Raw genomic sequence first — 22,469 nt, 5'->3', positions numbered from 1 at the left:
CTGCCATCGTCTATAATACCAATCGTCATCGTTTCTGCTCCTTTGCGGATCCACTGCCCTGATGTTTGTTTATACCAATGCAAAGTCTAAAATAATAATTTTGTGCAGAGAAAGAGTGCCTCATCATAGCTTTGGCGTTATCCCGGTAATAGCGCTGGGATACCACCAACGTTATTAGCGTTACCGCTGCCCGGTCTGGCACGGGTCCATAGGGCTTGAGGGGGATTTTCGGCGCTTGCGGTAATAGCACCAGCGGTAATAGTGCCGAAAACGGGCGGAAAGCTGGAGATGATTTACCTCCAGCTGATAGCTTTCAACCCAAACTTGGGATTGGGTGGAGCACTAATGCAGTGGTAATAGCGTTACCGCTGGATTTTTCCCGCTCCACCCAACCCCTGATGAGGCCCAAATGAGAAATTACAGTGTGTTTATAATGGGATCTGAGAGAGCCGCTAAGCCTGGCAAATGGAAATTGAAATGTGTGATTGCACACTGGGAATTATTACCCACGCTCACGTTCCCCGCTTCATGCATCTATTTGCATACAACAATTAGCTGTAGCACATTGCTCCAGCGAGACCACATAGATGGGACAAGTGGGTTGATTTTGGAAGAACAGTCAGAGAGAAAATCAACTAGTGTGTGCATAAATGTAGAGCAATTTAAGGGAAAAAATGTGTTTACAATTACCTTCATTTAATGACTTCTTTTGTCAAGAACACACACCATTTTGTTTCTTTCAATGTCTTTTCTTCTTAGAAAGGATTATACTCAATAGTCTATTTCTTCTCTGAGCATAAAGGCAAAGTTTAATTTTGCCTTCTGGCCACAGATTGGTTGAGCATGCAGCCGAGCCTGTGCATTTGTTGCATACGCAGCAACACTAATAATTATCCAAAAATAGAAAATTGCAAATTCATTTTTAAACCCTGCAGTCTCTGGTCCCTTACATCATCTGTCAGAACTCCAGCATCCCCCTCATAGCATAGTCATGTCACTGCCCCTCCACATTCAATGTGCCCAAAGTGTTATGACGTCATTCCTGCAGGCCACACACAGTGAAAATGTATGTCTCCAAATACCAAGCCAGATCTTATCTTGGGGCATCCCATGTCGCTTATGCTATCCTACTTTTACCATGAAAAAGCACCCCATTCAAGATATCTGTATTTTCTCTCTGGTCATGCTGCTGTCAGCAATGGCTGTGGTGGCTCTAGAAAATGTACACCTTGCAATGCACATCATGGAAACAGACAGAGATTGCGTGAGAGAAGGGAGAGAGAGAGAGAAACATAGATTGACAGGACAGAGAGTGTCAGAGAAAGAGCAGAGGGAGAGCGGGGAGAGAGAGACAGAAAGAGAGAGAGTGAGAGAGAGCTAGATCGCACATGGCATATAAGATATGGGCACAGCTAGCGTAATAGTCACCCACCCCTAAATCCTCCCACTGGCTGTGCACCACTTTCCAAACCTTCCCAACACGGAAGTCTACAACAAAGCCTGACACCATTCCTCATTATTAACATTGCAACTTCCAAAGCAAAAATTCTCTCCTGCCATTCCATCCTTAATGTATCATGGGCTAGCCTGGCCATCCAAATAGAACTACTAATTCCTCCCTCATTTTACTGCTGCAATGGTCATAACCACCGATCAACAAAACGACCTCTGTAATCGACATGTAGGAAAATCATCCCGTGGTGCTTTACTGTCTCTATGTCATTTTAAGTTATATTCCACAAAATCCCTCAGCATGCCAATAAGCTCAATTAGTTAATACTTGTTTCCCCATCAGGGCTAAGTGTACATCATACTGCATAAACATTATGGGAGCCCAACACCATATCCCCTAAGGCCATCTATTACATCCATAGTACCTACAAAACATTTCAGGTTCCTATTTAACGTTCTACTCTCACCAGTCACTGCCACTGGTCCTTTGCTCCATGCCAAAACTCTACTGGGAACAACTCAATCTAGATTGTTAGTATCACTTCCGTTTTCAGTGCCCCACATTGTTCCTAACAAATTCGTTTTACCATCAATGTATAATCAAAATTGCTGGGATCCTGTAAACTTTCCCATTATGGAAGGCAAGTGAGCCACTTTCATGCCCCTCTTGCCCTTATCATGCCAACCTTACCATGATAGCACACCAGCTACATTGCAGTTGCATTCCGTAGGCCCTTCTGCCTGCATACTGATCTGCCCTATTCACTAATTTGTGTTTGTTTACAATGCCACTCACATTTTCTGTATCGTCTGAGTAGAAATAAAGAACAGTGGCATTATCCTAAAAGTATGAGTAGAACAATCTTTACTGTACAACCTTAACTTACAAAGGGCCTTCTGCAAACTGGACAGCCCTAGTCTGTGTAAAAACATCCCGTTTTCGCCTGGTCTTGGTCCCATTGGTTTTTTAATCATCCTTCGATCTTCCTCCATCCCAGTAAGATAAGCCCATTGGAAACTCGTAACCCCTCTACTACCCACCAGCCCCTTAAACCTGAATGTTCCAAAATAAATCCACAGCCAACATGTTTTGAATAAATGCTGTTCACAAGCTGATAGGCACATCTCCGCCAAAGTCTCCATCAGCCCTCTGTATAGTCCTACCATCGCCAACCCTCTCAAAGCCCTGTTTTTTCATCTTCGCCTCAACCAATCCTCTAACAACCTCATCATGTTTCAACTTATTCAGGTCAAAACCCCAGGAACATTTTCCATAAAATGTGATCTGAACCAATTTCTCTCTATACATCACTTGCAAAAGTCTCTTTTTTAACATATCTGGTTTAGAACTCAACACATTTTTCCTTCTCTTCTCTACAACATAGAAACATTTCCAGTGCCAAGTTCCACTACAAAATATCTTTCCAGTGCCGTGCTACACTACTAAAAACGTTTTCAGTCCAGAGTTTCATTAATCACAAAGCCAGACTACTCGCTAGTGTTGTGTGTTGATGTCAATTGTTTATCAACTAGAGCCAATGCCCTCGCTCGCTGTGAGTCTTTTGGAATCTTGTTGGCAGATCCTCTGCTGCGTAAACCAACCCCTGGAATCTCTACCAGTGGGAATGTGATATGGTACAGCTATACCATTATCAAAAGGTGGGATATGCTTTGCTTTCAAAACAGTGTTGTGCACCATGTAATCCAACGTAGACTCTCCCGGAACCTTCAGCACCCCCTTGTCTCTGCCAACTGCCTGAACTTCACTGCCACCACTGATTCATTGCCCGCATTAAAGTTCACTGTATTATTCCCCCCTACAATGTGAAAACTATTAACAGCTGCAGAAATTCCAACATCGTTATAACAAACCTCTTAGTTTGTCAACTTTCCAACCTTCTGTTTGTTTACCTTTTGTCCTGCCAATATAGTCCAAAAACCCAGCATCAGATTTACCTAAAAAATATCTGCTCCCCTCACTGAACCTGAGCTCTGTGCAACCACATCAGCACTCAATTAGTGTTCTGCAAAAACATAAGCCGTATCTGTAAATCCTACCTTCCTCCACTCACTTTGTGAGGAGGAAAACTTGCCATCACTGATGACCTAGTCTATATTCCTACAAGACGTTCTGCCTCCTACCACCATCTTACAATCAGAGTTCAAATGCCACAGAAGATTCTGTACCTTTCTCAGTTGCATTTACATTCACGGGTTTATCCTTTTTTGTATGCTGCAGCAGAAATGCCAATGAAGGGCATAGTACCCTCATCTTCTTACGATCATATAGAAACCCCAATTCCTTTATCAACTGTACAGCCAGATAGCCAGCCATGTAGCACAGATAGGAGAGCGCTCGCTTTGATATCCGTGCTGAGCCTGCCAACGCAGATTCGAATCCCGGCAGTGCCAAACTCAGCCTTTCAGCCTTCTGTGGTCGATAAGTGGACACCACACACAGCGCTCAGATGCCCGAGGGTTCGTAGTGCTATATAAATGCAAATTATATTATTATTACAGAATTGAGAAACCACATTGAATTTTTTCAGGAACCCACATATGCCTACAGCAATGCAGAACAAGATGGCGGATAGTCCCGAGGCCTTGCCTTTATTGGCGTTCGACTCTAGGGAGGCTCCCACCCCTTTTGCCTCCTCTACTCTGAGCCTTCAAGATGCGCACTTACCGGATTGTGCACTGCTATTGTCTCAGATGAAAGCTGGTTTTGACTCCGTCAATTGCAAGCTGGACTTCTTGGTCTTCAAAATGGAGCAATCAATAAAGAGAACGGCTAAATCTCTGAAGCCGAAACTGGACAGACTCCCTGGAGGATGAGAGTGCAGCGACTCTGAGCCAGGTCCATTCCCTATGCAAGGAGGTGAATACCGTTCAAACTAAGAATGAGGATCTCCAGATGAGGTCCCGCAGAAACAATGTTCATATTCACGGCCTTCCCAAGGGGCCACATCACCCAAATATTGAGTCCTTCAATAAGAGTTTTATTGAGGAGGTGTTGCAGGACCCCCTGCTCTCATCACAATTTCTGGTGGAATGGGCGGACAGGCCTTTGGCACCCACCTCAAAGCCTCAGACCGGTTATCGCCTGTCTGCTAAATTACGCTGACAGAGACTCGATACTTCACTGAACACAGGAGCTGGGGCAGCTAAAGTATCATGGAGCCTGGATTTCCTTGTGTCCAAACTTATCAGTGAAACAGACAGCGCGGGAGAGGGATCTGAAATATGCCATGCTCTTTACCTCTAAACTGAGAATTGCTCATTATGGCAAAACGTTATTTTTTACTAATCCAGATAAGATGGCTTCATTCCTGGACTCCATGCAGAGAATGGTCAATTCTGAGACTAGACCCGGGGATGCAGGCAACTGAGTGATTCTTATTTCAGTTACTTGTATGCTGTCCAGGTGCCTACTGGCAGGGGAGTGTTGAGTACTGTGTCTCAAGTGCCTGATAGACACTGATTCTGATTGCCACTGTCTTATTCAATGGCAGGGTTTAGTATTCACTTGTTCAAGAATGTAACAGTTGAGTCTACCCTTTGCAAAATGAGTCTGTTAGGCACTGGCGGCCTCTCAGTGTGGGGTAGGGTCATCACAGCGGCTCCTCTGGCCCAAGGGCAGTTGCCCACAGTTGTGGTTGTGGGTTTATGGGAGGGTTCAAACTACACATTGGGTATTGATAGTGAGGGTAAGGAGCGTGGGAGATTAAGGGAAGTTGGTTACCCAGTTGGACTTGGTTAGTCACTCAAACAGCAACGCAAACAAGGCTGCAAGCAAGGCATGGTATGTATTTGTTCTCTGCATCATGATGGGCACTCCGGTAAACAGGCCCATTGGCACCTCGGGCAACCTAAAATCAATCAGACTGTCCCCTACGTAACTGGAATGTAAGGGGCCTGAACAAAGCACAAAAGATACAGGCGTATCTGGAATCTCAAGGCATCAACATTGCGCTTCTTCTGGAGTCCCACCGGATAGGCGCAGGCAATGTGTACTTTGCAAAGGTCTGGGGCCCCCTTGGTTGGCACAACTTGTTTCCTTCTAATTCATGCAGCGTGATTCAATTAGTCCCCTAGTGTCTCCCTTTTACGGTCTTCAGTCACGAGTTGGACCCTGACGCAACATAAGCCTGGCAGGGACAAAGATAACATTGGTAATGGAGGCAGGGAGGATAGCTCAAGGGCAACGCGTTTTATGTTGGAAGCAAGACAACGCATAGCAACACAGGTTTGAATCCTGGGCTTGTTCTGAGAAACTGGTTGCTAGTATTAAGCACGTTATAAAAGAACAATTATAATGTGTATGCACCCAATATAGATGACCCCCAATTTTTTCTCAGCATCACAAATACATGTCTGAAGTACTGTGCTTCCCACATTATATGGGCTGGGGATTTTCGCAGTATCCTGGACATTACCCCAGTACATCCCTACGTCAATCTCTCGGGCAGCTAGGGAGATTCACAATAGCATGGAACAGCTCGAGCGTATAGATCTTTGGCACACACTTAACTCAGATGCTCGGGAGTTCTCCTTTCACTAGTCTGTGAATGACATACACTCATGAATAGAGCTGCTCCTAATCCCCTGGGCACTGGTACAACAAACGGCAAGCTGTGAGTTGCTTCTTAGAACTTATTCGAATCATTCCCTATTGAGGTGGTCCCTTTCTTTGGGCTCATGTACATTCCTCGTCCACCCTGGTTCTTTAAAGGTATGGAGCTTCAAGATCCTGTTTATAAAAATGAGCTGGACAAAGCCATTGAGTCCTTCTTTGAAGCAAATCTGGGATTGGTCCCTAATAAAGCCACAATCTGAGAGTCTTTTAAAGTATGTATCACGGGTATATCAATTGGTCTCAAAACGGGTGTATTAAAAGTTATCAGAAAAGAATTGATGTTCATGGAACTTGAAATTTAAGACCTGGAAAACGCAATGATAAATCACTGATCTCTCCTCTACAATCCGAATAGGTTACACTTAGAAGTGCAGTGGATAGGAAGGTACCATTTTTCAATGGCCCACTCCTGGAACGCAGATTTGCTGACGGGGATAATCCAGGACGCCGGCCTGGTTGATCAGAGGGAAACAGGGTAGATTGGATATTGCTTCCCAGAGCTCGACAGGCGCTCTACTGACAGAGAGGTAGGCATTGGGAGTGCTTCTTCATTATTATTCAGCACTATATGGAGCCACCTCGGTGAAATTTCCGGACGATATCTCCCACTACCTACGGGAGATTCCCATTCCAAAACTGTAACCAAAATGCCCTTAAGGAACTTAATTCCCCTTAAGGAATTTAATTCCCCAAACCAAGCAATAATTATATCCTAGAGTCTATTTCTGCATTTTTGTCATTAAAGGGGCAGACGGCCTGAGTGTGCAATTCTAGAAAGAGCTTGGCTCCAGGCTGGCTGGGTTTCTCTCTGAGGTATATAGTGAGGCTCTTGAACCTGGCTGGCATGTGTTAGAGACAAAGGAGATAGTCTGTATTCGAAATAAGTTACCCAAGGAATTGGCCGTCTGCAAGTTTTGCTGGAATTTGAAGGTAATGGAAGACTTAAAACATCTATTATTATTCTGTCCCGTGCTGCTGCCGCCCCAGCGCATTGTATAATTTGGGAAGTTTGTCTATATTCTGGCGCAAGTAGACTCAAAGAGCCTATGGTTAAGCATGTTGGGGGGCAGACCAGTAGCATAGACACTGGCTGTGGTGAGATTTCGAAAGATTTTAGGTTTATGTAAATTACATTTTGTGTAGTTTTATGGATGTTTTGGTCATTTGTGTTTTACTTGGGCAGTCATGTTACTGTTCATTGTTATCCTTTTTAGAAGTGTAAAATCAGAGATGTGTTTAATGTGAACATTTAAAATGTGTTGTCTATGTTAATGTGATGATAAACCATAACCAATAACAACAACAAAAAGAAACGGGCTTGATCCCTGACAGTGACTATGTATGAAGCCCTCATCTCGTTTCTGTTAAAGTGTGATAAGAACCCAGTGTCATTAGCTCCTGCATGCCCATTTCCCTTCTTAATCTGGACAATAAGATGTTTGAAAAATCATAGCCAATTATTTGGTCAAGCACATTTCTGCCGTGATTCATAGTGACCAGTCAGGGTTCCTCCCTGGCAGATCCACTGCCTTGAATCTACCCAGTTTGTTTGCGGTTATCGCACAGGTGGACCCGAAAGTAAACACGGTAGCATCTTTTTTAGATGCATAAAATGCCTTGGAATCCCTCTTATGGGACTTATTGACTGTCCTTGAGTGAGTGGGGCTGCAGGGCTATCTTTTGGGATGTGCTCACCTGCTTTATTCTGCTCCCTCTGTTAGAGTGATCACATTGGGACGCTGCTTGCATTCACTCAACCTTGGCAACTGCACCAAGCAGGGTTGCCCCCTTTCTGTGCTGTTATTCGTAATTGCGATGGAGCCTCCTGCTAGGATTAGGCGGCATCACATCCACAGGGGCCTATCCCTGGGAGAGTGTCAGAGGGGAATAATCTCTCTCTATGTGGCTGATGGGTTCTAAGTTAAAAGATCTTTTTCTAAAGATCACTTCCAAAAAAATCTATTTAGAAAGACCACTCCATGACGGCACGGAGCAGTCTTTCTAAATTGAACTGTCACGCCCCCTGCCACACACAAGTTTGCGCAGGGGCTGACAGGCTCAGCGAGACCTGGAAGGGCAGGACGAGGAGAACGGGTAAGTGTGTGGGTTTGTGTATGTTGGTTTGTGTGTTGTGTGTATGTATGTGTTTTGGATTAGGGGTGTCTTGGGTGCAGAGGGGTGTGGTGACGGGCGGAACAATAGGGGTGGGGCATGAGGTAATAGCATGGGAAAGTGGGGCTAGGGATGGGTGGGAGGATCAAAGAGGGGCTCGGGTACTGAAACCCTGCGAATTGTAAATAAAAATGAGGCAGTTCTGTGTGAAAAGACCACATTATTACGGTCTCGGATGTATGATCAAAAGAAAAAACGGTCAATAAATATTGGTCTTTTTCTCATGAGATCTTAATAATGAGGTCTTTTCACATAGAACCGACTGATGTGCTCTTATTCATCAACGTCCGCCCCTAAGAGAATGTATCCTCTTTTACTCAAAAAATAATAAATTATGGTCTCTACTCTGGACTGTGGATCACCTGGTCTAGTCCATCCTCTTCTCATTAACAAAAGGTACTCCTAAACCAGACAACCTGGGGGGTTACAGATGGGAACCTCAAATGGTAAAGTATTTAGGTATAGCCATCAGTAAGGACCATTAGTCACTGCTTCTTAACAACCACATTCCCCTGTTAGAACTAGTGGAACACAAACGTACTAGATGGTGTAATCTCCCGCTGTCCAACTAGGAGAAAACCACCATGGCCAAGATGTTAATATTCACTAAATTCTTGACTGCTTCCTAAGTTGTTCCATTGATAGTCTGCCTAAAGTTAAAACCCTTGGCGTTCTTTTCGATCAAAAAATGAATATGACCGCCCATGTCAACAGCTTGATATCCTCATCTTCCTATTACATCACCTGCTTAGGCAGACCAGACCTTTTCTGACGCATAACAACTGCACAACCATTGCTAGAAACATCATCAGTGCAAAACTACATTATTGTGGGAGTCTGTTGCAAGATATTGGGAAAAGCGACATAGCCAGGCTTCAGGTTATTCAAAACAGTGCGGTTCGTGCTGTTGAAGACTTGGGTAAGGGGGATTGCATCTCTGAGGCCAGGAGAGTGCTTCACTGGTTGCCAGTGGATGCGAGGATCACCTGCCACCTGCATTCCTGGACTCATAAATGCCTTTATGGGCAAAGTCCAACCTATTTATCCAAAATGGTTTCTTGGCTGCCCTTACGCAGAATGCTGAGATCAAATAATGCCTATCTCTTGTACGTGCTGTGAGCTAATCTAACCAAGGTTAGCCAGAGTGCATTTCACTATGTAGCACCTAAATGTTGGAATCCTAACCTTCCGACCTTAGGGGCTGTGCTTTCCTTGATTGCTTTAAGCGTGGATTAAAAACTGCTTCATTTAAATGAATGATTCTGTTTAGTTCTTAATGTCTGCCTCTTCAGTCGTGATTTGCTAGGATTTTTGTTATCTGCTTGTCTGTCTTGTTAACGCTTCAATGCCACCGGGCCTTTCATAAATAATAATCAACAAACACTCCCGTCCACCCGGTGTGAGACTGGCATGTTATCAAGAGATGACACAGACAACAGATGTAACAGTTTTCAGAACCTTTATTAAAATATTGGGATGGGTGCAATGCCTAACGTGCCCTACAGCTATGTTGGGAATAACCCTACCTAAAGAAACTAAGGAAAAGTCTAAGTCAGTAAATTCAACTCAAAAGTCTGTGTCGAAACTTATGCTTGCCCTCACGTCTAATATAGAAATGTAGTGGGTGGATGTTCTAACTTAAATAGTGTTCAACCTAAAGTCTGGAGCAGTTTCTAGCCTTCTTCACAAGTTCAGGATACAGTTCCAACCACAAAGTCCAACAAGCATTGGCAACGCCAACAGTTTTGGCCTGCATACAAGTATTAGGCATTTGCCAGGCACTGCTATAAGATGCCTAGGTACTCGCACTATTTTACACCTGCTACCATCAATGGCAAGTTAATATCTCTGCGGCAGTGCCTGGTAAGTGCCTTTCCCATACCAACACAAAAGCCCAAACTGTTGGCATTGCCAATGATTGATGTACAGCTATTCAACATAAATGTTTATCCAAGTTAATTACACACAGGTTGGTGAGGAAGATGCATTTTTGTTTAAGGTATGAATATGATGAACAAATGACAGCTGTGGTAATTCGAAAAGAGACACCCTACATCCAGGAATGTGAAGAGAGTATTAGCCTGACAGGATAGCTCAGGGGCAACGTCACTGCTTTGAAAACACGATGATGCCAGTGCAACATTGGTTCGTTCTCCGGTCCTGCGGTTTGAAGCCGGGGGAGTCTGACACAATGTAGATGACCAATACCACTACGCGCTGCTGTTAAATACCCTTGTCCTTGCACCATTTTGTAGCTGCTACAATCGATGGCAAGTTAATACCACTACAGCAGTGTCTGTGAAATGCCTTTCCCGTGCCTATCCAAAATCCCAAACTGTTGGCATTGCCAATGCTTGTTTTTAAAAGTAACAATTTATTCCGGGTTACACAAATACTTTAATGAACACGGCTCTCGTCACAGTGCTGCATGTCATGAAGGACAGTGCTACTCTTTTGGAAATACTGAGTCTTATTTGGTGTGCCACGACTCACATGTACGATTATAATGGATCAATGCTGCTTCTTCTCATGAGCGCTTTACTGTCTACGAGTTAGAGAACTTACGTGCAAGTCACACCATGAGGTACAGTGCTTTCACCATTGACCCTCTATGAGGTACTAAGCATTCAGTGTCAATGTAACAGGCGTCATAAAATATCACACTGGTGTGTCACCCATAATTTAAGCGGTGCAGCACTTTCTGCCACGGGCAGTTTATGGTGCAATCTCAGCAAGGTGATGCAATATATGCAGTGCATTATAGCTGTACCTTGGGCACTGGGTGCGGCAAGACTCGAAACGAGCCACTGGAATGTGCAAGACTATTATACAGAGACCCTGGTGCGAGGCACAATACTGCTGCTTTATATGTTTTTTTAAGTACAGCACTGACGTGCCATGGACAAATGAGTCATACATCACCAGGCACAGTGTGGGTACACTGATAGGATGCCGGTAAATGCTACATCACTTAGCCTAAATATGCTACTACCAAACAACAACGAAAACAAATGATTAGTGTCCAATTTTTTTACACAACTACTATTCCCCCGCTCCCAATCCCCAGCAAGGCTCGTCAAGCAGGTGAGTATGCTCATACCTGTTCCAAGGATGATCAAGTCAAATTCTGAGGGCAAACTCTCGGCCATCCTGGAGCAGGATGATGGAATTGATTATGGAAGTGATACTCACGTTTCCAGTGCAGGACGTTTAGCAAATGCATGTTGGGAATTGTGGTTTCTATTCCATGTCAGAGCCCACTACTTTGTGCGCACCGCTGGATGCGCACACAGTGTTTGGGACACAGTGCACCCCGTCATCCCCTATTCGAGCAACTGCTGAGCGCAGGACGTTTAGCAAATGCATGTTGGGAATTTGTGGTTTCTATTGCGTGTCATAGCCCACTACTTTGTGTGCACCACTGGATCTGCACGCAGCGTTTGGGACACAGTGCACCCCATCATTCCCTATTAATGCAACTGCTGAACGGTGGCACTATCAGCTTTCTTAAGTAGCCTAGTGACGAGTGTACCACTCGCTCTGCGCACTTTCTATCAGCATGCCTTTTGAAGTTGGATTTCGAAGGCAGAAGAATGTTTTGGGGATGGAGAAATTAGCAAATCACAATTTTTTTATGGAACAATATGGAACGCTTCACACAGTATCCTGTAGGCGTCCATGATAGCCTCGCTGCTTGAAACACCATGGGCTGAATCCTCATGGCAAGAGTGATTGAATGCTGAAATAAAATGTCAGCCGTACAGAAACACATACCGCAGAACCAATGGCATCCTTTTGACATCATTATCTGCACAGCCAATCAGGTCGTGTTTACATCAGGAGACACTTGAAACACAACCCACAAATCAGTATATGGAGAATTTGAAAGCCATTTTACAAAACACGTATCTTTAACAAAACGACTTTATTTTGAAAACCAAATATATGAAAATGTTTAACATATCTTAAAAGATGCTGTTAAAAGCATCAATCAAGTGAAATAACTTTAACATGAATTAACAGATGACGGCCGCCATTTTGGAAGTAAAAATGTCTGACACATTCACCACACAGTTCCCTTCCCTAAGTTTTGAGCACTTGCTCTCAATGTTCAGCAAAATTCACATTGTTCAATAGCATTCATATTTCAAAGTTGCTTTCGCACTTCTCCTTGTTGGGGCGTCCTGGTCTAGGCACAGTTTACAGGCTGCACGGCCCACACATTACAGGTCACGCAATCAGTTGCCCTTACCCAACTTTCTACCACTTTGGCCAGTTACAGGATTTCACCAGTTCTTAGATTCAGGTCTTTGCCTTTTTTGATAATTCTTTGGTTCTCCTTTCTATCATGCACAAGCTTGACTTTCAGTTACAGATTTGTTTTGCGTGATCAGCATTTTGCTCACACTTCACTGGCTCCCCTCGGGTTGCTCGTTCATCACCTTCACTCTCTTATTCACAGTATTCTTATTTTGTGATACTTTCACACTGTTCTTTGTTATTTAGAGACTTTTGAACACGTATCACTTAACTGTTAACACTCGGACACAATGTTCCCTCAGCGGATGGGAACTGTTCCATGTGCCTTGCGGAAAAGGCAGATTTCTTTCACTTAATGTGATTCTGTCTGGTGGATCTTGGGTGTTGTCATGTGCCTCCGATATTCTGGGTGCCGTGGTCCCCTAAGACCTGTTGGCCTGCCTCCTGGGTAAAGGGTTTGATGCTTCTGGGGGGCCTGGAAAGTTGCCATCCAGACTCTTCCTCCCTGAAAAGTGCTGAATCTGCATGTCCTGAAACAGCAATATTACTCCCTAGGAGACAGCCTGGATGAGGGACCTGGTGAGGTGCTAGGAAACCAAAATAAGCTATAGTAGTCTGTGCCCACAGTGCCAGTGACCCTCGGGATATTTGGGCCCCTTCATGCAATACTTGCTGGAGATATCCGATCAGTTCTCATCACACGCTCACTGACACCTGATTGAGTGGTTGTCACTCCAGGGGCTCCATGGGGGATTCAAAGTGCCCTCTGGTGATTAATTGGAAGGGTTTTGTAGGAGGTCCTGGGGTTGTAAACAGAGCGAACTATGCACTACTTGAGGTGGGGCAGACCTGTTAACATGTACTGGATTGTGTAACTACTTTGATATGTATGATTATTAATATTTCTTTCTTCTTCTTCTCTCTCTTTTATACTTCTGTGGTGAAAGACTTACTGAAGTCAAAGCACCTAATAATACATAAAACATATGTCTAATGTGATTGCTTGGATTTGTTGGCTTTGCTTTGAAAAGACCTTAAATAAAAGATTTTTTAAAACATTGTGCAACACCTGTGATCATTTTGACCAGGGGGAATCCAGTTGAGTGACCCTTGCAATGGCCCCACAATTCTTCCTTTCGTTAGTTCCTCCCACATCTTCTACTCAAGCTCTACATGGCACCACTGGTGGAACTCCTCAATAACCTTGACATCAAGATCCACCGATATGCTAAAGACACCCTGCTCTGCTCGAAGGCCATTTTGGTCAATAAAATCCATCAAGTAAAACTCATCCCTTTACACATTCAGGTATGGATAACAAGCACCTTCTTAAAACTGAAACCCAGGAAGACATAAAGTGATTCTCAGCAGGTACTTTACCAAATATACTCAGATTTAGGATTGACTGATGGCAATTAAACTAATGTCTTTGTTCCTCATCACACCACCTCACTTGGCTTCATCATTGACAGTGACCTTACCTTCAATACCCATGAATTGATGAAAAGACAGTCTCAAACCAGCTCTCTCTCCTTTCCAAAATCTGGCCTTTCATTATACCGCAAACTTTATACACTTGGTTCTTGCCCTTGTATGGGGCCAAGGTTATCCATGCCAGATTATCGACCTACTCCTTAGCCCCACTAAAATGTCTTTAGGAAGCCACAGCTCATCTCATCACAGGGCTGATGGCTACATCACAACGATCCTCAGGGAACCACACTGCCTACCCCCTAAGCTGATACAATGTTAAACAAAACATGCATCTTATTCAAGCATATGACAAGCAAGGTTCCAACCTAACTAGCTGTAAAACACAGCATCCTCGGTGTCCACTGCAGCACCATATCTAAATAATTGCCAAACTAGAAGTTATGTGATACAAGAAGTAAAGAACCAGACTGTAGGAGTTCTCCTGAAAACTTCCAGGACACTGGAAATTCCTACCAACACACATCTAATAGGCCCCAGCTCCTGAATTTCCAGACAGAACTGGCGACCCTGCTTATGAAGGAGCACATTGTCACTTGTAGTCCACCTGACAGCATTTCTCTCCACCCCACCACCCAATACTGGCTCTCCTGCTATTCTCTCTTTGTTTGCTCCATTCTTTATTACTAGTTGTGCTATAATGAATTACATACATACATACATACATACATACATACATACATACATACATACATACAGTTAATTATACCCTCAAAGTATCTGTAACTCAACTTGGAACCAGACTGAAAAGTGCCTCCAATAAAGTGTCCCTTCTCAGTCTCTATAATATTGCAGCCACTCCTTCATCACTGATGACCAGGAACAAGGTGGACCAATGAGTACCTATTTCAATGGGTTATAATCATATTTGACGTAATGTGTCAAAACCTTTTCTACACATCATCTCGTGGCATACCCATGGTTTTCATTCTTTTCTTCTCAACACCAAAGGTCTTTCTTTGCTTTGGTCCTCAGATGTATTTTTATTGCAAGAGACCTGGCTGCATGATGGCTTTTCATTAGACAGCTACATAGTACTAATACATGCTGCCACATTATTAGATAATGGGCGTCCTATTGGCAGTCTTTGCATAGGCGCTAAAACGCATTGTCAGTCTCCAGTAAAATATCGTTGGTGAATTTGTATGACCATCTTTGCGTTTGAGGGTGATGAAGTCTGAGTCGTACCAAGATTTGCACTTGGCTTTGGGCTTCAAGCGGATCCTCATGACAGGGGCAAGTACATCAAGAGTGTCAGAGATAGAAGAATGGAGGTTGGAAAGGACTGTGTCAAGATGTGAGTTAGCCAGAAGTGCAGGAGGGGGAGAGAAAGTGGCGGCAAAATCCTCAACTGACACGCACTTCATGGGTCGGATGACCGAGAAGGTGTGTGGCTGTATTGGAGTTGGTTGGGCCTGCGGAGTATAGAGAGGAGAGGAGAAAGTGGTCACTCCAGGAGAGAGGAGTGGTGAGAGGGTTAGAGAGGGGGAGGTCTGAGGAGATCAGAACATCCAAGGTGTGCCCTGCAGAGTGAGTTGGGCCAGAGGGAAGAATAGAGAGAGAAAGAAAATCAGAGGTTGCAAAAGAGTCCAGAGGAAGAACAGGAAGCATCCAGGTGGATTATGAGGTCACCGAGGAGGAGTTGAGAAGTAGAGGCAATGAGGGAGGAGGAGAGGTCCGCCCACTCAGAGAGGAAGGAGGTTACCTGGCCAGGCGGTTGGTAGATAGTAGCCACATTAAGACAGAGGCCAGAAGAGAGAGAGATCCTGCAGATCAGACATTCAAAGGAGTAGTAGACCTGCATAGGAATGATGGAGGCAGGGATCCACGTCAGGAAGATCAAGGCTACACCTCCACCGGGACAGTTGGGTCTGGATGTGGAGAGGGATCTTGTAGCCATCAGGAAGGAGAGTGTCAAAATCCGTGACAGATCTGCCCGTGAACCACATCCTGGTCAGACCGAGAACATCAAGGTCGAGTTCTTCCAGGAGACGGCAGAATCTGTGTTTGACAGCTGAGCGAGAGTTGAGAGTGACAATGTGGAGAAGGTTGCAACCCTTGAAAGAGGGGTACAGGTCAGAGGTATGCCCTGCGGAAGTGCAGAAGGAGCCCAAGGGTGGGCAGAGGAGGAAGGAGGAGAGGGCAAGGTAGCCAAGGAGGAGGATGAAGACGCCAGAGATGTGGCAAAGGAGGAAGGCTACAGGGTAGCCAAAGAAGAAGTAGAGGAAGCCAAAGATGTGGCAGAGGGTGGAGGCAGAGGAGCCAGAGAAGGGAAAGAAGGGACAGCAGGAGAAGAAAGGAAATTGGTGAGGCACGGGAAGCGTCAATAAAAAAGGAGGAGGTTGGCCTGAGGGCATGGGAACAAGACAGTGCTATTTAAGTAAACAATAATGGTTTTAGAGGAGTGGAAGGGGGCCAGGAGGGACTCCCACGGGTGCCACCATTAATGGGAGAGGAGGGCAAAGGAGAAAGCACAAAGAACATATGTGGAGTCCATAGGTCTGAAGAAGGAACGACAAAGAGGATGTTGGTAGGTGTGTTCTTTCTGTTTGGTTAGTGAGAAAAGATTTCAGCATTGTAATGCAGAGTTTTTTATGCCGCATTCTCCAGTCTCTTCATTAGCATTGTGTTTCTGATTGTTTCATAGCCGGCTTATATGTCTAGTAGTATGAGTTCCGATTGGGTGCTTTTGTCTGCGTTCTTTTTAGGTCGTCTCATATGGAGAGAAGTGCTATTCAGTGCCTTTCATGGGTCTGAATCTGACTTGGGATTGGTTGAGTATTTCGTTGCTTTCTACATGATTGAGTAGTTCTTTGTAGATGTGGTTCTCAAGAATTTTCGCTGGGTAAGGTAGATTGGGTTGTCTGTAGTTAGTAGGGTCTTCTGCCTTTCCTGATTCGTCTTTTAGGAGGGGCTTGATGTATGCTAATTTGAAAAACCTAGGTACTATTCCCCTGTTTAGGGATCAATTCATTAGTAGTTGAAAGTAAGAGGACAGTGTTCTGTGGATGAGGAATTGTTTGAAGTTGCACGGTGGACTTGGCTTACTCGGGAATCGGCGAGATTGGTGTCTTTTATTAGTTTGTTGTAATGTTCCTCGCTTAGAGGTTTGAATCTATTGAGTGTTATGGTGGTTGATGGTGCGCTGGTATCCGTAGGTCTTGGTGTGGGGGGTTATGGGTAGGTATTTGTGGTAGTACGGTGTGCATCGATAGTCCTATGTATTGTTTCTATTTTTGCTCTTAGATGGGTTGTGATGTTGCCACATAGGGATTTTTATGGTACGATGCATTTGTTGCACGAGGTTAGGTCTTTAATTTCGTTGATGATTGTGAACAATTCTTTTTGTGAGTTTTTTGCCAATTGGATTCTTGTAGTGTGATACGCTTGTTTTGCTTTCAGGACTGCTGATTTGTATTGGATTTGCCAGTCTCTATTTGTTTCTGTCCAATTGGTTGTAGTCTATTTCCAGTTTGCAGTTTGTTTTTTTGAATTCTCCCAGTTCTTTGTTGAACCATCTTTCTGCAAATTTCTTTGGGAAGGGTTTGAAGAGTTTTGCTGGTGCTAGTTGATCTACAGTGTTTGTGATCCAGGTGTCCAAGTTTCTCTTCCACTGAATCCGGTGTCATTATATTTAGCTGGGAGGTGTTTGATTAATATACCAGAATATGATATGATATATGATATGGCAGTTATACACAAGTGTTTCATTAATATACCAGAATATCGTTACTCACACAAAAATAAAAAATATCATTACACATAATTATGATGGTGGATCAGCGACGACACTACGGCTCACATGCTGGAACATGGCACCAGGACCTTTAGTGAAACAGAACTATTGGAGAACAAATTGTCATTTGTTGTGACTAAGGGTGTAGTGGCATCTGATGATAGCTCTAATTTAGATTAATCTTTAAGAATACACGTTCCCCTTGAAGATCTGTAAGTATTTCATACAGAGCAGCGCTGGGTGTAATTTCCAGGGGATTGCTTTGATTGACAGATTTATATCAATGCAGAATCTCACTGCTCATGGCTGTTTTGAATTCATGCGTGATTTCCATGGTTGGTACTCAAGGGTTTGGCCAGACACTCTCTCACTGGTGGCCTCACGCTCTAGTTCCAACAGGAATTGTTCAGCCTGAGGATGCATGATGCACTTAACAATGTTGTAGCACCATTGCCTTCCTAATTTGGTCTATATGAAGCTTAACATGTAGGGACTTTAGGCACCTCACTCCTTTGAATAAGCATTGGAACAGGGATAACAATGAGGCTACATGCAAATTGGACCATGCTCAAAGGTTTTGCAGCTGAGGAGTGTTCAAATCGTTCATGATGATGTCACAAAGAACTTAGCTAGTATTGACGTGCCCATATGTGAGGTTTCAAATACGAATGCTCTCTTAATTGGTAGTGGTGTTGACAGCAGAGCTCTTTGGTTTGGTGATGGTAGAGGACAAAGCTTCTCGTTGCTGGATTTAGAAATCACAATAATGGATGATCCAGTGTCTATGATGACCTGTGTCAAAGTCTGCCCTATTGGCATTGGACTCTTTGGTTGTCTTCTTTTGATAGGTAAGGCACCAAAGTCAGACAATAGGAGGAACACTTCCTCTTCTATCACCTCAACAGTACATTAATCACTCTGGTTTCGAAAAGACTTTTATGCTGTTATTGCATCTACTTTGAGCCTGCACGTTGTCCGCTCTGCTGTCTCTTTCAGTTCCTGCCCCTGTGCGACGATCTTCAGATACTGCTGAAATGATTGCAGGACAGGCCTTTTATGACACAGTTCAGGTGAGGACAATCCCTGCACAGGATAGGCATGTCTTTAGGAGCTCTTCGGATGTCTGTTGTCTCCTTCCTGTTCGTGTCATCGGTTGTCTCCCTGCTGGTTAATCTCTGGCTACATTGCCTCATCAACTATAACTGCGCGTAAGGCTTCTGCCATTTGTTTAGTATAGAAGTTAGCTCTTGCCCGCTTCAGGATAACTATTTGCCTGATTCCAGGTTCTATAAGTATAAATTTGCAGAACTTGTCAGACGAGCACCCTCTTCGGCCATCAAAGCACAAGTCCATGCTAGTGTGAAGAGGCTGGCATGGAAAGCATCCATTCATATCTTCGGGTTCTGAACAGTTTGTCTCAGCTTAAACATCATGTAATCCACATTGACAAGAAGCCATGTATGTCGTTAAAACAGCATATTCCACATAATGAGTCATCCATCACAGGCAACGTCTTAAACATATGTTGAGCCGCATCTGCTGCAAAGTATAGTAGTAGTGCATTTTACGCCACTTTTACTATCTTCCCGGGCAGCTACGAAATATATTTGCTGTCTTTCCAGTCATAAGGCCCACCTCGAGCCAAGCGTTGCAGGAGCGCCATGGATTTCGAACTCGCCAGGTGGAGATATATGAGATATTGGAGTCCCCAGCATGGGAAACAGTGAAGCCATGCTTTGTGTTCCACTCATAAGGGCTCCACTGGTATGTCTCTGGAGAGCGGGCTGACATAGCCATGCTGGCAGAGCCATCACTGTGACTCCTCTGGTCCATGTCAGGACTGCATAGACAACTACCTCCATGTGTTGAGGAACACCAAAACAGGGACTGTGCTACGAAACCTTCCACATTTAAGAGTAGATGGACAGAAGGACAGTATTCTGGCCTGTAGTTATCCCTGCAATATGGCAGGAGGGACTTTTGACGTGGCCACTCGCATGCATAGAGGTATGACTGCAGGGCTATTTTTTCCTTATAGCCCACGGGGGAGTGGGGGCGCAGCAGTTATCCACACATGTAACGTAAGAACCGGACCTCCTCACAAGAAAAAGGAACTTCTCATGGGCTGGACATAGCTCTGGCAGTGCCTTTGGCGAAACAAAATTTGGTGCTTCCACTCCCAGTGCCCCGTGAAAGTGGGAGCTGGAGGCTTTTCAATTAAATAGGTTGGCTCTAGCCCTTGGCTTGGGGGGCTTAAACGTCCCACTTTGAAGAGGTTACGGGCAGCAGGCAGCACTCTTTCTTGATATCCGTGTGTTAAACATTGTGCTACAATGGGAAAGGTTTGCTAACAAGAGCCAGTCAGATTTTCACCTGGGAGAGCAGACTATTTACATTGAAACATTCATTAATGTGGCGGCGGCGGCAGCAGCAAACATACATTGGCAGAGGACAAAAGCCTGCTGGGGCGCTATCAATATACCCGATGATGGCGAGCTTTCAAAAGTGTCATCCAGCCACCCTCAACTCCCCAAAAAATGCTGAGGCTGGATCCACGACTGCGACAGCTCAGGGGAGCTCTTCAAGGCTCCCTAATGCCCTATTTAAAAGAATACCTCCCAATACCAGCACAGGAAGCTTTTCTGTCTTGTGGACAAGGGTTGACCAAGGAAACTCCCAGATCTGCTTCAAAAGACTTAGCACGAGACTGGCTGATGAAACAGCAAGTCACACATCCTGTTCAAAAGATGGCCATATTGGTATATATGTCCTGCAATTTACATACATTTTTTGGTTAGGCTGAGTATTGTGACCAATGGAAACAGCAAAGTTCAACTTCGATTGCTCATTCGAAAGAATTTCTTGCGGAATCGCTATCACAGACATGTTTGAAATTTACAATTGTGGGCATTCTTGTTAATAATCCCCACTATTGTAAATTTCAAACATGCATTTTGCATAAAAGCAAAGAGAGTTTTGGGAACACCCGAAGGAGGGAGCTTTTCACTTTAATAGGGTGCCACCACAACACCTCGGGGAAGCATTTCAAAAGCTTTCCTGTGTTGGCATGGCAGTGGTGTCTTCTTTAAGTGAAAATCTTCCCGCTCAAGCTCTGTGTGCCGCGCCAACTCTGAGCTTGGGGAAGCTTTCGGCTGCCACATGCTGTTGTGGCAGCGGTGCCCTATTCAAATAAAAGCTCCCTGCTTGAGCGTCTGGCGCCAGCACGAAAACAGGAAGATTTTAACTTAAATAGGGCGCCTCCACCACGCCAACTCGCGGGAGCCTTCCAAGGGCCTTTGTAATAAAAAAGCATCACCCCCATTTTGGCACAGTAGCAGTGCCCATCGCCAGTAAAAAGCTCCTCCCACGGAGGGGCGGCTTTTCACCTACGTAGGGCGCCACTGCAGCACCAGCATGTGAAGCCTTTTATTTGACACAGGGCCCCACTCAGAGGCGTTTCTAGGGGGGGGCTTGTGGGGCTATAGCCCCGGATCATTTCGTTGTAGCCCCGGATAGAAGCTCAGTTGCTACAGCCAAAAAGGCTAGCTAGCCCCCAGTCCTGACAGTCCCAAAATTAGCATAGCCCCTGATCTTTTCCAGACCTAGCATCACCCTGGGCCCCACTGCTGCGCCAGCACAAAGTAGCTTTTTAAAGGCTCCTCCATGTTAGCATGCCAGAGACTATGGCGCCTTATGTAAATGATATTAGTTTAGCGGGCACCCTGTGCAACCACTCAGATCCCCCATGCCCGCTCTTGCCATACCAGAGTAGCACTCAGCTACCCCCACTGACAAAGCCAGTTCTAAGGGCATATGGGGAGTTTGTTTCAGTGTGCAGGCAACCAGTGCATACATAATGCATGCGCCAACGCCTTTTGAGTAGCTTACACAGACTCCTGCCCAGGGCGCAGGTGTCCACTTTATTACTCATGCATGGTGACATTTTATCCCGTTACTCTATGCGATAAGTAGCAGTGAAAACACGTGCCGTCAACTCATCAAAGAACACCCAGATGCCGCAACACGTGGTAGGTACCACAGAGCCCCAACAGATGACCTGCAGCAACGCATAGACATTGATACTGCCATGCAGTGCTAATCTTTCTATATGCCCTATATTTCAATGCATGATTGTTTTCAGCATTTCGTGCAATAGGTTCTGTAGCTATACTGTGATGAGTGAACCAGTGCTTTACATTCCCCAACACCATAGTCATAGGAAATGGACTGAACGCCGCAATCTATGAGTGTGTAGAGTTTCTATGATCGAACGCGTAAGGAATATTATAAAACAAAACCTCATTACAAGTTGGGAGGTGTAGAAAAAAAGTGGTGGTAATTCCGTTATCGCTACTTTTCCCACGGTGACAAATTATAATTATTGTGGATTTACTGTGCAGTAAATATGCTGGTTTTCATACGTAAAGTGGTGGATTCACCTCCAGCTTGCTGCTGGAGATCAATGCTCCACTTCACTTTACTTCCAACATTCAGATGATATACCGCACAGTAATTCCCAGCCAGCGGTAAATACACCAAAAATCCTGATGGAGTCCTGTAGACTCCAAAAATGGGTAGTTACTACCACTTGTAATTCTGTGGTAACCCCACGGGACAAAGTGGTGGTAACAGTAATTGAATTTGTTGGTAATTTGGCAGAATTACTGCAGAATTACCGCCACATTCGTAATTGAGTCCCAAAAGATGTAGCACAGTTTCGTT

General features: G+C 44.6%; 1 protein-coding gene across 3 annotated transcripts in view; it reads left to right on the top strand.

The window, feature by feature from the left end:
• SLC41A3 (solute carrier family 41 member 3) overlaps positions 1 to 22,469 on the top strand; it is an 864,281-nt gene that overhangs the window by 103,816 nt on the left and 737,996 nt on the right. The gene's annotated exons all lie outside the window — the stretch shown is intronic.

This window comes from Ambystoma mexicanum, chromosome 2p (assembly GCF_040938575.1).
Source record: "Ambystoma mexicanum isolate Mex_15411 chromosome 2p, UKY_AmexF1_1, whole genome shotgun sequence".
Lineage (NCBI taxonomy): Eukaryota > Metazoa > Chordata > Amphibia > Caudata > Ambystomatidae > Ambystoma > Ambystoma mexicanum.
The sequence above is the reverse complement of the archived record's forward strand: the minus strand, read 5'-3'. Positions and strand labels throughout refer to the sequence as shown.